This window comes from Tenrec ecaudatus, chromosome X (assembly GCF_050624435.1).
Source record: "Tenrec ecaudatus isolate mTenEca1 chromosome X, mTenEca1.hap1, whole genome shotgun sequence".
In the NCBI taxonomy this organism is placed as follows: domain Eukaryota; kingdom Metazoa; phylum Chordata; class Mammalia; order Afrosoricida; family Tenrecidae; genus Tenrec; species Tenrec ecaudatus.
Genome location: NC_134548.1, coordinates 151567187 through 151580132, shown reverse-complemented (window position 1 = coordinate 151580132; position 12946 = coordinate 151567187).

Sequence of the window (12946 nt, the reverse complement as noted above, 5' to 3'; positions counted from 1 at the left end):
GCATTCCACATAGATCTACACTGGAAGGAAACTTAAACCCAGTTGCCTAAATCAGACTGCTATGCGTACATACAGGCTTCAGTCTCCTGCAGCGCTTTCAGTGTCGGACCGCCCCAGGTTGTTGGACTCACTGGAGAAGTCAGTCAGCCTACATTTGCACTCAGCTCGTGTTTATGGAGCACTTCTGAAGGGCCAAGGGGCCCTGGTGACGTGGTAGTTATGCGCTGGGCAGTTAACCACAAGGTTAGCAGTTTAAAACCACCAGCCAGCGCTGCAGAAAAAAAGCACACCGTTCTACTCTGGTAAAGAGTTCACGGTCTCACAAACTCACAGGGCAGTTCCACTCTGTCCTACACCAACTATGCTTGGGAAGCTATGTAAGACAGCTTTTAAATGTGGATGTGTGTATCCCACGTGGTACACAACATGCAATGTGGGATCCTGGATTAAATAAAGACCCTCTTTGACAAAAGATTTTGCATCCTGCTATGGCATGGTGGAGTGAAGCACTCTGTCCTAGCTAACTGCCATCGAGTTGATGTAGACCCATAGCGACCCTGTGAGTTTCGGGGACTATAACGCTTTATGGGAACTCTTTCTTCCATGGCCTGGCCATTAGCAACCCCACACATAACCACCAGGGCTCCTGCTCCGTCAGTGCTTAGAACCCACAAATTGCTTGAGAGCAAGATGAGGCTTTCTGCTCCCATGCAGATTACAGCCTTGGACACACAAAGGGACATTTCTCCTTTGTTCTGTAAGTCGGAATCAACACCAAGGAAGTAAGTTTGGATTGGGGGACAGAAGCGTGTGTGTGCACCGCCCCCCACCCCCAGCCCCGCCAAGTGATACCTCGGTTGTCGAACTCATTTCATTCCAAATTCATGTATGAACACTGATAAATTCAAAAACTGAACATTTCCCCCCATAAAATATTATGGGAAAACTAATCATTGGTTGAGGCCCCAAAAACTGCACTTATAAATTCATTTTCTCAGGACTTTAACACAAAGTTAACAGCCCTAGATTGTGTAAATCCTTCCTCACATTTAAACGCCATAAATACAGTACATTAAATATCAAAAATGCACTCAATACAATGAGCTTTTGTTTCATTATGTTTTGCTGTTTAAAAGCCCGTGGGGTTTCAGAATGGTACACTAATATGCGCTTCACTTTAAAATCCCCACTAGCACTCCCACACCACAACAGAGGGTTGTGGTCCTAAGGGGTTTATCTGTCCTGGATTCCCAGAGCCTGTCTTTCATAGGCTTGTGGTCTGGCAATGCCTTTTCCTCTTTAGTACTGAAGAGCCTATTGGGTATTAAAAGTCTACTTTTGTTGCAGTTGGACACTTGCTAGGGAACGGATCCCTTGGGGTCCATGGCTTCAGCACATTCAGCTTCCTCTTTATTTGCACTCGCCCCTCCCCTTGTCTCAGTCCACTGTGTATACCTGCTCTCTCTTTGAAAATTTCAAACCAGCCATGGATGGCTTGGAACACTTCGGGCACTTCAGCACTCAGTCCTGTTGCATTTTGCATTAAATCACCGTGGAGTCTTGTAGCCTTCTCACATGTCACTGTCTCAGATACTTATTGCTATTGAGTTGTTTCTGATTTAGCCAAATGCTCAATGACTTTTCAACCTCTTCGACGGTCTGGGTTCTTTGTTTCGTGGTTAATAATTTCACACCTTTTGCTACATTTGCCACTTTAATCACATTTCTTTTTTCCCCAGAAATGTTGATAATATGGACGTAACCATGTTGTATTTAGCCACCAGATCAGACAAACAGTGACCTGATTCAAATTTTGCCATGATTTCCTTCTTGAACTCCATCGTGATTCTCAGTTTTCCTCTTGGCCTTACTGCTGCGCTCACTGACTTCCTTAGAAACCAGGATTATGACGTTTGACGCAAATAACGCATGAAAAAACACACCGACGAATGTTTTAATGCACGAACAAAAGCACTATAGGTTGTCTGAGCAAGAGTGACGCTTAGACTAAGATGCCATCCCTTTGTGTCCAAGGTGAGATGCAACAGGTGACTCACTCTCAGCCAGTACAGGGTTTTTCTAGTCAGACTTTCAATTAGCCTATCAAGCACAGTCACAATAACTGAGCAGATTTTTATTTTAACTTTGCTATTTGAGCTTAGAGCCGTTGGACAACTCTGTGGGCGTGTATGTATATATATTCACTCTACATTATGTACATATTGGTTCCATATTTTATACATATCACTATAAATTCTATATAGTCACTATATATTCTATTATATCACTAAATCCCACATTAACATACTCTATATTCTATGTACACTCACTATTATAAACATATTTACTCTGTTATATTCATTTTATATATTATATATATATTAAGCCCTTGTAGTGCTGTGGATGAAGTGTTGGACTGCTCGCTGCAAGATTGGATATTCAAACCCACCAGCCACTCCATGGATGAGGCTGCCTGTTCGAGTCAAGATTGACAGTCTTAAAATCCCTATATAGGGTTGCTATGAATTAGAAGTGACTCAATGACAGTGAATGTGTTATATATACATGCATGTTCATCTTCTTATGCTTTGCTTTATAGTGTTTCACAGATAGTGCATTTTTTCGTTTACAAATTTGGTTCCATTTTCAATAAAGGTCTGTGCCATCCCTGCATCAATCAAGTCTATCAGTGACATTTTCCCAACAAACCACTCACTTCATGTCTTTGTGTCACGCTTTGGTAATTTTCACAATATTTCACACTTCTTCATATGGTTATTGCCTACTTCCTATACTGCAGTATAGTGTAAACATAACTTGTTTTCCATTTCAAAAGATTTTCTTCCTTTTTTTAAAAAAAATCTTGTTATTGGGGGCTCTTACAGCTCTTAGCATCTTCCATTCATCCATCCATTGTGTCCAGCACATTTGTACATATGTTGCCATCATCATTCTGAAAACATTTTCTTTCTGCTTGAGCCCTTGATATTAGCTCTTCATTTCCCCCCTCCCTCATGAACCCATGATAATTTATAAATCACGTCCCCATGTCTTATATTAAACCACTGTCTCCCTTCACCTGCTTTTCTGTTGTCCATCCCACTAGGAATGGGTTATATGTAGATCATTGTGATCGGTTTTCCCTTTCTCCCCCTCCACCTTCACCTTACCCTCCAGGTGTCTCTATTCTTATGATTGGTCCTGAGGGGTGTATCTGTCCTGAATTCCCTGTGTTTCCAGCTCTTATCTGTACCAATGTACATGCTCTGGTCTAGCCAGATTTGTAAGGTAGAATTGGGGTCCTGATAGTGGCGGGGAGGAAGCATTAAAGGACTAGAGGAATGTTGTACATTTCATCGGTGCTAGACTGGACCCTGGCTTAATCACCTCTTCCTTGTCTACAGATAGGCCTTGTGTCTCCATTCCACGCCCCCCCCACCTAATTCACATTAATATGATTTTTTCAGGGTCTTTGATCCCTTATACCTAATCCAATGGACACCTCAGGATCACACAGGCTGGTGTGGTTGTTCCATGTGGGCTTTGTTACTTCTCAGCTAGATGACCGCTTGTTTATCTTCAAGCCTTTATAGCCCCAGACGCTATATTTTTTGATAGCCAGGCATCATCAGTTTTCTTCACCACACATGCTTATGCACCCATTTTGTCTTCAGCGATTGTGTCAGGGAAGGTGAACATCACAGAGTGCTGGATCATTAGAACAAAGTGTTCTTGAATTGAGTGAGTGCTTGAGTCAAGGCCCAATGTTCATCTGCTACCTTAATACTTAACATATAAATATAAGTACATAGATAGATTTCCCTATCCTTATATATAAATATATTTACAAATGTACATGCCTGTAAGTGCCCTTTGCCTCCTGGTTCTTTCCTCTGTTTCCTTTTATTTTCCTCTTGTCCCACTATCATATTTGGCCTTCATTCAGATTTCAGTAATTCCTCTTGGTTACATTGCCCTTGATCAAGCCCTGCCAGGAATCCTATGGTGTTCTCTGCATCGATTTTAGATCACTTGTTGTTCCCTTGTCCCTGCGTTGGTTGACATCCCTCTTCCTTTCTCCTGAATCCTCCTTTCCTGTGTTCCCCCAGAACCGTTGGTTCTGCTGTTTTCTCCTCTGAGTTCTTTATCCCACCTATCATATCTGGATAGACATGCAGAGACAATAATACGCGCAAAAACAAGACAAAGCCAGATAAAACAAACGAACAAAAGAGCCAAAGTAACAACAAAACCAACAACTAAAAGGAAAAGCCTATAAATAGTTCCAGGTCTGTTTGATGACCTTTAGGAGTGTTTTCCAGTCGAGTCTGATAGGGTGCCACGCTCTGGCCCCAAAGTCTATTTTTGGTATTCCCTGGGGACTGCATTGCTTGGCTCCCCTTGCAGCTCTGTTGCATGCCTTTAGTGTTTTCCCCAGTGTGGTGGGGTCAGATCAGGCACAAGTCCCCCATTGTGTCTCCTGTGTTGTCCCCCTTGGAGCTATGGTTCAGTGAGGGATGTGTGTCTTGTGGTGGGGCCGGCCTTATGGCCCTCTCTGTGCATTGCTTGCTCAGAGCAGGAATATCGTTCTTGGGCTTGGTGGGCCAGGATGTGTTCCACATTCTCGCATTCCTTCTTCGTTTGCTCCTGTGTGCTCTGATCAGACGTGCCCCTCTCCCTGAGCTGTAGCTTCAGTGTTGTCCTCTTAAGTGTATTCTTTGGCTGGGGGGGGGGTGTTGTGGGAGTCCATGTAGTTAGGTTTGGGGCTGGCTCCGAAGACCTCTCTATTGGTTCCCTGTTACATGCCAGTATGTTGTATTCACATCTTGGAGCACCAGATTGTGCCCTGGTCTCTCTCTCCCTCTCCTGTGGAGATATAAATAATACCCTCCCCGTGGGTAGATTAGTGCCCTGATCCCCCTCCCCATGTCTTTCTTTTCTCTCTCTATTTTTCTTTCCTGTTTAGTTGGCTGCCATGTGTATCCCTGGGTTGGGTCTGGCCCCTGCCATAGTAGCTGGGCCTCACCCCAGGAATGTATGTCTAGAGTAGCTTTTCCCCATGCCCCATTTTTTAAGCTTACCTCAGTGGACTCATATATTTGTCCTTTTGTGCTTGTCTTAATTCGCTTAGCATGATTTCCTCCAGTTCTTCCCATGCGGCAATGTGCTTCATGCATTCATCCCTGCTTTTTAGGGACGCGTAGTACTCCATTGTATGTATGTACCACAGTTTTTTATCCATTCCTCCGTTGATGGAAATTTGGGTTGTTTCCAACTCCTTACGATGGTAAACTGCACCACAATGAACATTGGAGCACAGATGTCTGGCCGTAGTTTTTTTCTTGCCTCTTCTGGATATATGCACAATAGGGGGATTGCTGGGTCATATGGTAGCTTGATTTCCATCTGTTTTAAATATCCCCAACTCGATTTCCATAGTGGCTATACATACCTACAGGTCCATCAGCAGTGGACGAGAGTTCCTATCTTACCAGAGCCCCTACAACACTTGTTAATTTCTGAATTTTTGATTTGGGCAATTATTGAGGGTGTTAGGTGGTATCTCATTGTTGTTTTTATTTGCATTTTCCCTGATGGCTAATAATCGGGAACATTTTCTCATATCTCTATTGACCATTCAGATTTCGGCCCTTGTGAAATGTCTGTTCAGGTTCATTGCGCACCTCCTACATGGACTATTAGTTTTTCTGGTCCTCACTTTCTTTCAAGGCACCTCTGGGTAGACTTTCATCTCCAACCTTTCCGTCAGCAGCCTTTACCCCTTGCACTCTTCCAGGGGACCCCAGTATGTCAATTAGGAACAACGGATACAAACAAGTGACATGGAAGCAGTGATCCAGTGGTTTGGAAGTTCAGAAAATTCCCTGTATGAGACATAAATAGGGTGTGAACCAAAGATCAGCCAGAGACAGTAATCTGCATGATTCATTTCAGGCTATCCTGGTGGAATATAAGAATCAGTGAGGGAATGAGGGTGTGAAGCGCCCTAGAAAGCCCCATTTCCATTCTGAGAACAAATATTAGAGAGGAGTGAAAAAAACGGGAATACTCTTGACAAGATGGATTGACACAACCTGAGAACAATTTTGAGGATAGTGCAAGACCGCCAGCTGTTTCCTTCTTTTGAATGGATGGTTGCTAGGAGCTGGAACTGACTGGAGGGCACCTAACAAATCCAATGAAACCTACAAAAGCTAAGGTGCTAACAGTGCGGGACTAGAACTGGTGGGGGACCATGTATCCCTTACTATTGCCGTACAAAAAATGACCACAAATGGAGCAACTAGAAACAGCACATGTGTCTCTTTCCATTTCTGCAGGTCTGGAGTCTGCACACTTGGCTGGGTTCTCAGTCTCACAAGGCTCTAATCAAGGTGTTGACTAGTCTGGATTTTCATCTGGATGTTCCTCTGGGGAAGAACCAGTTTCTCAGCTCCTCCAAGTTGTTGCTGGGACTCACTTAAAAATAGTTTTATTGGCATCTATTTCACACATACAATTTAATTGTTCAATCATATTAAGATGTGTGCAATTGTCACTAAAATCCATTTCAGAACATTTTCTTCTCATACTTGTTAGCTCCCCATTACCCCACCCCCACCATTCTCCCCTGCCATGCCCCTAGGAATTATCAACCCAGTCACTACTATCTCTATAGATCTACCTAGCCTGGATTTCATATATAGAAAATCACACAAAACACAAGCAGGAAGCAAGCAAACAAAAAACCAACAACAGTGACTAGACAAAGCAGAGAAAACCCTCAGTCACAAAGGAAAAAGAAAATATTAAAAACTGAAACAACTTTAGAATGGGTGAAAAGGGAGATCACATGATAAGGTATTGCATTTTAGCCTAACCACATCTGCCGTAATCGACTTTATAATGCTCTGTGTCTGACACAGCAAGACAGCTCACATCCCTGGACTGTGTTCATAGGGATTCACCAGAGGTTTGAACTACGTGTGGATCCTGCAAATGGATTTTGGGCTTCCACTGTCATTCCTAGCCTTCTGAAAGCCAGATGTGCACAATTTAAGTTCTGGAGCCATTTGCTGCTTCAGATTTGGGTTTTATTTACAATTATAAACATTATTTACAATCCTTGGATTGCACAGGTTGATGTGCCTCTTCCATGTGGACTTAGTTGGCACCTCACTTAGTTGACTACATGCCCGAACACAAGCCTTTAAGACCGCAGACATTATTCTTTCTGATAACCAGGCACCATCTTTTTTGGTCACTGCACCTTGCTGTACCCCATATCCTCAGTGATCTCTTCATGAGGGCAAACTCACTTACTTATGTCCGTATGCTAGCTTTTGGCTGGAGGCTGTCCTCATGTACTGCAGATTACGCACAGTTGTATGGAGCTTCTCCATAGGTCATTCCATAGCTGTTTGCATCCTCAGGACCAGCAGGAGAAGCTCTTACTTCAGCCTATCAAGATGGAGCCTTGTACTCATATAAAGGAGAACGACATTCCAACACATCCATATTTTGTTGATGGCAAGAAAGTCACAGGTCTGACTCATACAAGGGGAGTTTGTACAGGGCATAACATCAGGGATGGGGTAGAGATCATAGGATCCATCTAAGAATTCTACCTAATGTTAGACGGGGATGGGAGGATGACCTGGAAATCAACTTTGCTTAATTTCTGTCAATGTCAACTCCAAGGGATAAAACATCACTTGCAGCCCACCCAATCAATGTATGATTGATTCACTGATATGACTACACTCTAGTTGAAGAATTAACAAGATTTCCTCCAAAATGTTTCTGTTTTATTATGATAACTGGAATGCCTATAAGAATAAGGACAACCAAGCCATTCTGTGTCCCAGTTCACAAAGGATATTTTAAATTAAGCTTTGAAGTCTCCTTTGTATTCCCCCAACTTTCCTGTAGTGTGACTTACTTTTATACTCAGAAAAGAGGCCATCTTTAAAAAATTATATAAAAGATATGAAGAAAAAGAAACTCTCCAATGTGGATACCATTGAAATAATTTTTTAAAACAATTTACATTCCACCACTATTACCACCAGTTGCCATCAAATTGATCCCAACCCAAGATGATACCAAGTGTACCAGAACTGAACTAGGCTCCGTACCAAACTCACTGCCAGTGAGTCAACTCTGACTCATTGCTACTCTAATGGCTAGAATAGAACTGACCGTGTGGGGTTCTGAGATTGTAAATCGTTATAGGAGCAGACAGCCTCAACCTCGCCTTTCTCCATCAGAGCGGCTGGCGGTTTGGAACTGCTGACCTTATGGTTAGCGGCCCAATGTGTAACCCACTAGGCTACCAAACTCCTGTGTACCATAGGTTTATGCATTTATTTGAATAGTTGTTTTAGCTAATATACATGGCAAAACATAAACCAATGCAACCATTTCTACATGTACCAATTGATGGCATTCCATTTTTTAGATGGGTAATCATTATCCTTTTCTGAATTACTCCTCCCACATTAATATAAACACGCTGCCCTTTAAGGACTATGTCTGATCCCCATAGACCAGGGGTTCTCAACCTTCCTAATGCCACTACCCTTTCATACAGTTCCTCATGTGGTGGTGACCCCCGAACCATAAATTATTTTCGTTGCTACTTCATCACTGTCATTTTACTACTGTTATGAATCAGGCGACCACAGGGGTCGTTCGACTGCCAAAGGGGTCACGACTCACAGGTTGAGAACTGCTGCCTAGACTCTTCAATGGCTACTTTTATGGAAGTAAGTGGCCAGGTCTTTGTTCTGGGTGGAATTGACCTGCCAGCCTTTCAGTTAGCTGATGAGCCTGTCAAACGGGGAAGAATAAATGGTTCCAGTGACAGGGTTCCAGTAGTAAAGGACGTGTAGGCCCCATTGGGTGGCTCTCTGGGGAAACGATTTTTTCCATGTAGGTGAATGACATTTCCTGAGCTGGGTTGGGTTGTCCTTCACACGACATCTTGTTGACACTTTTTGCCATGGCTCAAATAGAGTTGTAATGATATAAATATAGAATCTCAAAAAGATACCTGTCTCATTTTAAGCTACAAAAATGACAGAACGTGCAAAACGATGACTATTTCCTGAATATATAGACTTTCTCCAAATAAACCAACCTCGAGGGCTGCAGTATGAAAGCTCTCTGCGACACTTCCCATTTCCCAGAGAAAAGGAGTTCCTGTATTGAGCTAGAATGGCCTCTTTATCGCAGGCTTTTTGGGGCTTGGTTGTCTTGGGAGAGGGAGGTGGTGGCTACATCTTTCTCTGCTACAAAACTTCAGTTCCCTGTGTTCCAGGTCGCTTGGCTTTGTCATACTAGAATGAGAATGCCTTCAGAGGAGGCAGAACCTACAACCCAAGTCTGCTGCAAAGAAAAAAGATTTTTGAACACAATTGTGGACTGGCTGTGGCTTTCATTCTTTCATCATATTCCCAGGCTCTCGGGTCTTGCCTGGCTCATTGCTTCCTGATTGACAACTCCCGCTGGAGTGGGGTGAGACGTCCAGCTGCCCATCCCTGTGGCCTTCCGGATTTGGGGCCCAGTCAACCCCTTCAGGCCAAGGCCTTGACCTGACACCCACCTCTCCAGGCCCCACAACTTCGCTTTTGTTCTATGCATGCTTCCCTGTGAAGCGGCTCTTCTTTGAGCCAATGGTCACTGTTCATCTCTGGGGCTAAATCCTCTTTCCAGCTGCTCCCAGATTTCAGGCCTCATTCCACTGCCTCCGGCCAGTTAGTAGAATTCTTTTACCATCGCAGCTCTCTGACCCGCACTAGCCATCCTGTCTTCTTTCCGGTTTGCTCATGCTATTTAAACTTGAAAAGTTACCTCTTTCCTCTTCATGCCTCTGCCTTTTCCCTGCTTTTGTTTGACTACTGACCCCGAAATCGATTCACTTCAATACCTCACTGTACTCCCCCATCCCAGACCTTTCCACCTCATGCCTGGGGTTACCAGATATTTCTGAGGAAAGCATTCCAACCAGGCACCCACCATCTCCAGGCCTTCATTCCCTTCAGAATAAATGTTAGCACACTTGGCCCCCGGTTACGTTTTCTGTATGTGGCCCACCATCAGGCAGCAGACGTTGGCTTTGGACGGGGTCGGGCCTGGCTACTTCCCACCCTCCAAAGATTTGCTACCTCTTGCTGTTAAGCAAACCCTGTCATCGCCTCTTGACAAAGCGACCTTACTGAACCTACTGGCAACCCACTCCCACCTCCAGCCTATCTGTGGCTCCCAGGGGAGTATCAGCTCACTGTCTAGTTCCTCCAGCACCCACTCCCTCCTCATGCCCAGAGCAGTCTGGTTTCTCTCCCCAGCACTCCAGGGAAGCTGCTCAGAAGTCCTGGCCAAAGCCAATGGTCTGTTCGGCATGTTCCTTTGTTGACGGAGGAGCTATATGTCACTTGCCCTCCTGGGGCCCCCTGCTCACTTGGCCTTTCAAAGCTTCCCACCTCCGTCACCCTCCTCCTCCGTGAGCTATTTGATTCCTCCTTCGCTGCCTCTGAAACTTAATCTCTGTATCATTTTATGGCTACCCCCTTTTCTCACACTGCCCCCACGAAAGACTTATATTCACTATATTTAGCCACTCTTTCTTTCATGCAGTTACTTCATAGGTGGGCACAGAAGACATGCACGAGAGCAAGGAAACCAGCATATTGGAGTGGTAAAGAGTATGGATTTGGGTGTTCAAACTCCAGCTCTGCCATTTACTAGCTATCTCAACATGGGCAAGTCACTTAACCTCTGTCTGCCTCAATCTCATCATCTAGATAACAATATGAGGATGAATTGAGTTAATGTTTGTAATTGTTTATAAAACTTCTTAACACAGAGTGAGTTCTACACAGACTTTTTTTTTTTTGAAGCAAGAATAAATTTCGTCTACACCCCGGTGGAGCTTACTTACATTCTAGTGATAAAACCAAAAAAATTGGTGCAATGTTATATGAAGGAGTATGAGAGAGGACATGCAGTACTGAGCTGAAGCATACATTATAGAGACTGTAAAATAATGGTGTTGGGAAGAGGATGACTGTTCCAGACAGAGAATGGGGAGATAGGTGAAAGAAAGGAAGAAGGTCTCTCTGCTGGGGGTGGGAAAATAGGATGAGGAGAGAGATTACTAGAGACAAGCTGAGAGTGGTGGGCAGGAGCCATGTGTTAGTCTGGGTAGAGTAGAGAAACAAATTCATAGACACTCATGTGTATAAGAAAGAGCTTTATATACAAGAGCAGTTGAATATTGAGAAAACATCCAAGCCAGTCCAGATCAAGTCCATAAATCTGATATTTGCCCATATGTCTGCTACCAATCTATAATGTCCTCTTCAGACTCACGCAACATATGCAATGACACAGAATGCAGGAAGATCACAGGCCAGTGGGTGGAAAGTCTTGTGGATCCAGTGGCAGTAGAGGCATCTCAGCACTGGCAGGAGTCTCCACGTGGCTCCTCCAGCTCCAGGGCTCTTGCGTAGCTCCATGTGTCTTGTCTGCAGGAATGTCTCACAGGGAGCGAGCATGTGTCCCCCTTCAGTGAGCTATTTAGCTCCTTAGCGCCTCCAAATGAGGTCATCAACCTGAGACCTGATTAACAGGATAAACTCCACCCCTTCACTCTTAAGTCGCAAATTGACAACAGATTATGTAACTACCATAAGCCACGCCATGAAGGATCCAGTGGGCCCTAATAAAGAGTTTAAATGGAGATCTGGAGGCACTGAGAAACTTTGAAGGGTGTACCTGTCTTCAGAATGAACAATGGGTAAGATGAAGGCAAACATAGATTTAGGAAAACCAGTTAGAGTCTATTTCTGTAATACAGGTGAGCTAAGCTGTGGTGTTGACAAGATGTTGTTTGGGGATTGGGGGGCACATGTACTTAGAAAGTAGAAGAGTCAGGTCTTGGCCATTGGTTAAGGATGAGATGTGAGGAAAAGGAACGGTCAAGACTGATATGGTGGAGTCGCTCACTGTGATAGGGCACAATGGGAAAAAAGCAGATTTGTAGTGAGAGAGTCAGTCATTCATGCAACAAATGTTTATTGAGCCCGTTTTGTATGTCAAGCATTGTTCTGGATAGGTACTGCTCCTAACTAGGGTTCCATTTCATCCATTCCCAGGTTTAGGCCACGTAAAATGAGTTTCCACACAGTCTTGAAGTAATACAAGTCTTATTACTTGTCTTAGTCTTATCAGGGTGTCTTTAAAAATGGATACCTTTTGCAGCATGGGCAGGAAACATTTTGAGGTTAAAAATTTCATCCAAGATTCCATAAAACTCAAGTGGACATCTTCCCAAGTCACTGAAGCTTTACAACAAGTTCACAAGAATGGTGCCCTGCACAAAGGCATCCTTTACAGATGAACCAAGGATTTTCTGAAAGGTCAGGAGACCTCAAATGACAGAGAGATCAGCAATGAAGGGTATGGTGGTGACTGTTTAGGGTTGAGGAATGAATTCCAAAAATTGGATAGATTTTTCTCAAAGGCCACAGGATGACCAAGGTGGTTTAGATTTAAATGAAGGCATTAAACATTTTTTTTGCATTGATGAGGAAAGGCCAGTCCAAATTGTGCTGAGACATTTGTTTCTGTAATGACAATGCACCTGCATTCCTTGAGGACATCAATGGTCTGTCCTATGGAAATAGTATTAGAAACCCATCCCCCATCCATCCTACAGCCATGCCCTTGCCCCTTCACAACACTGACAAAGAACATGACTGGAGTTCCTGGAGGATGGCCGACTTCCATGTGCGTGTGTAAATCAACAAGCAGCTAATTCTTCGGGGCAGGGTTAGGGTGCTGAAAACACTGTCTTTGGCAATGTATGGACCTGGGGGAAGAACATGTCAAGAAACATATTTTTAAGATCATTTTACTGGGGGCTCTTACAGATCTTCTAACA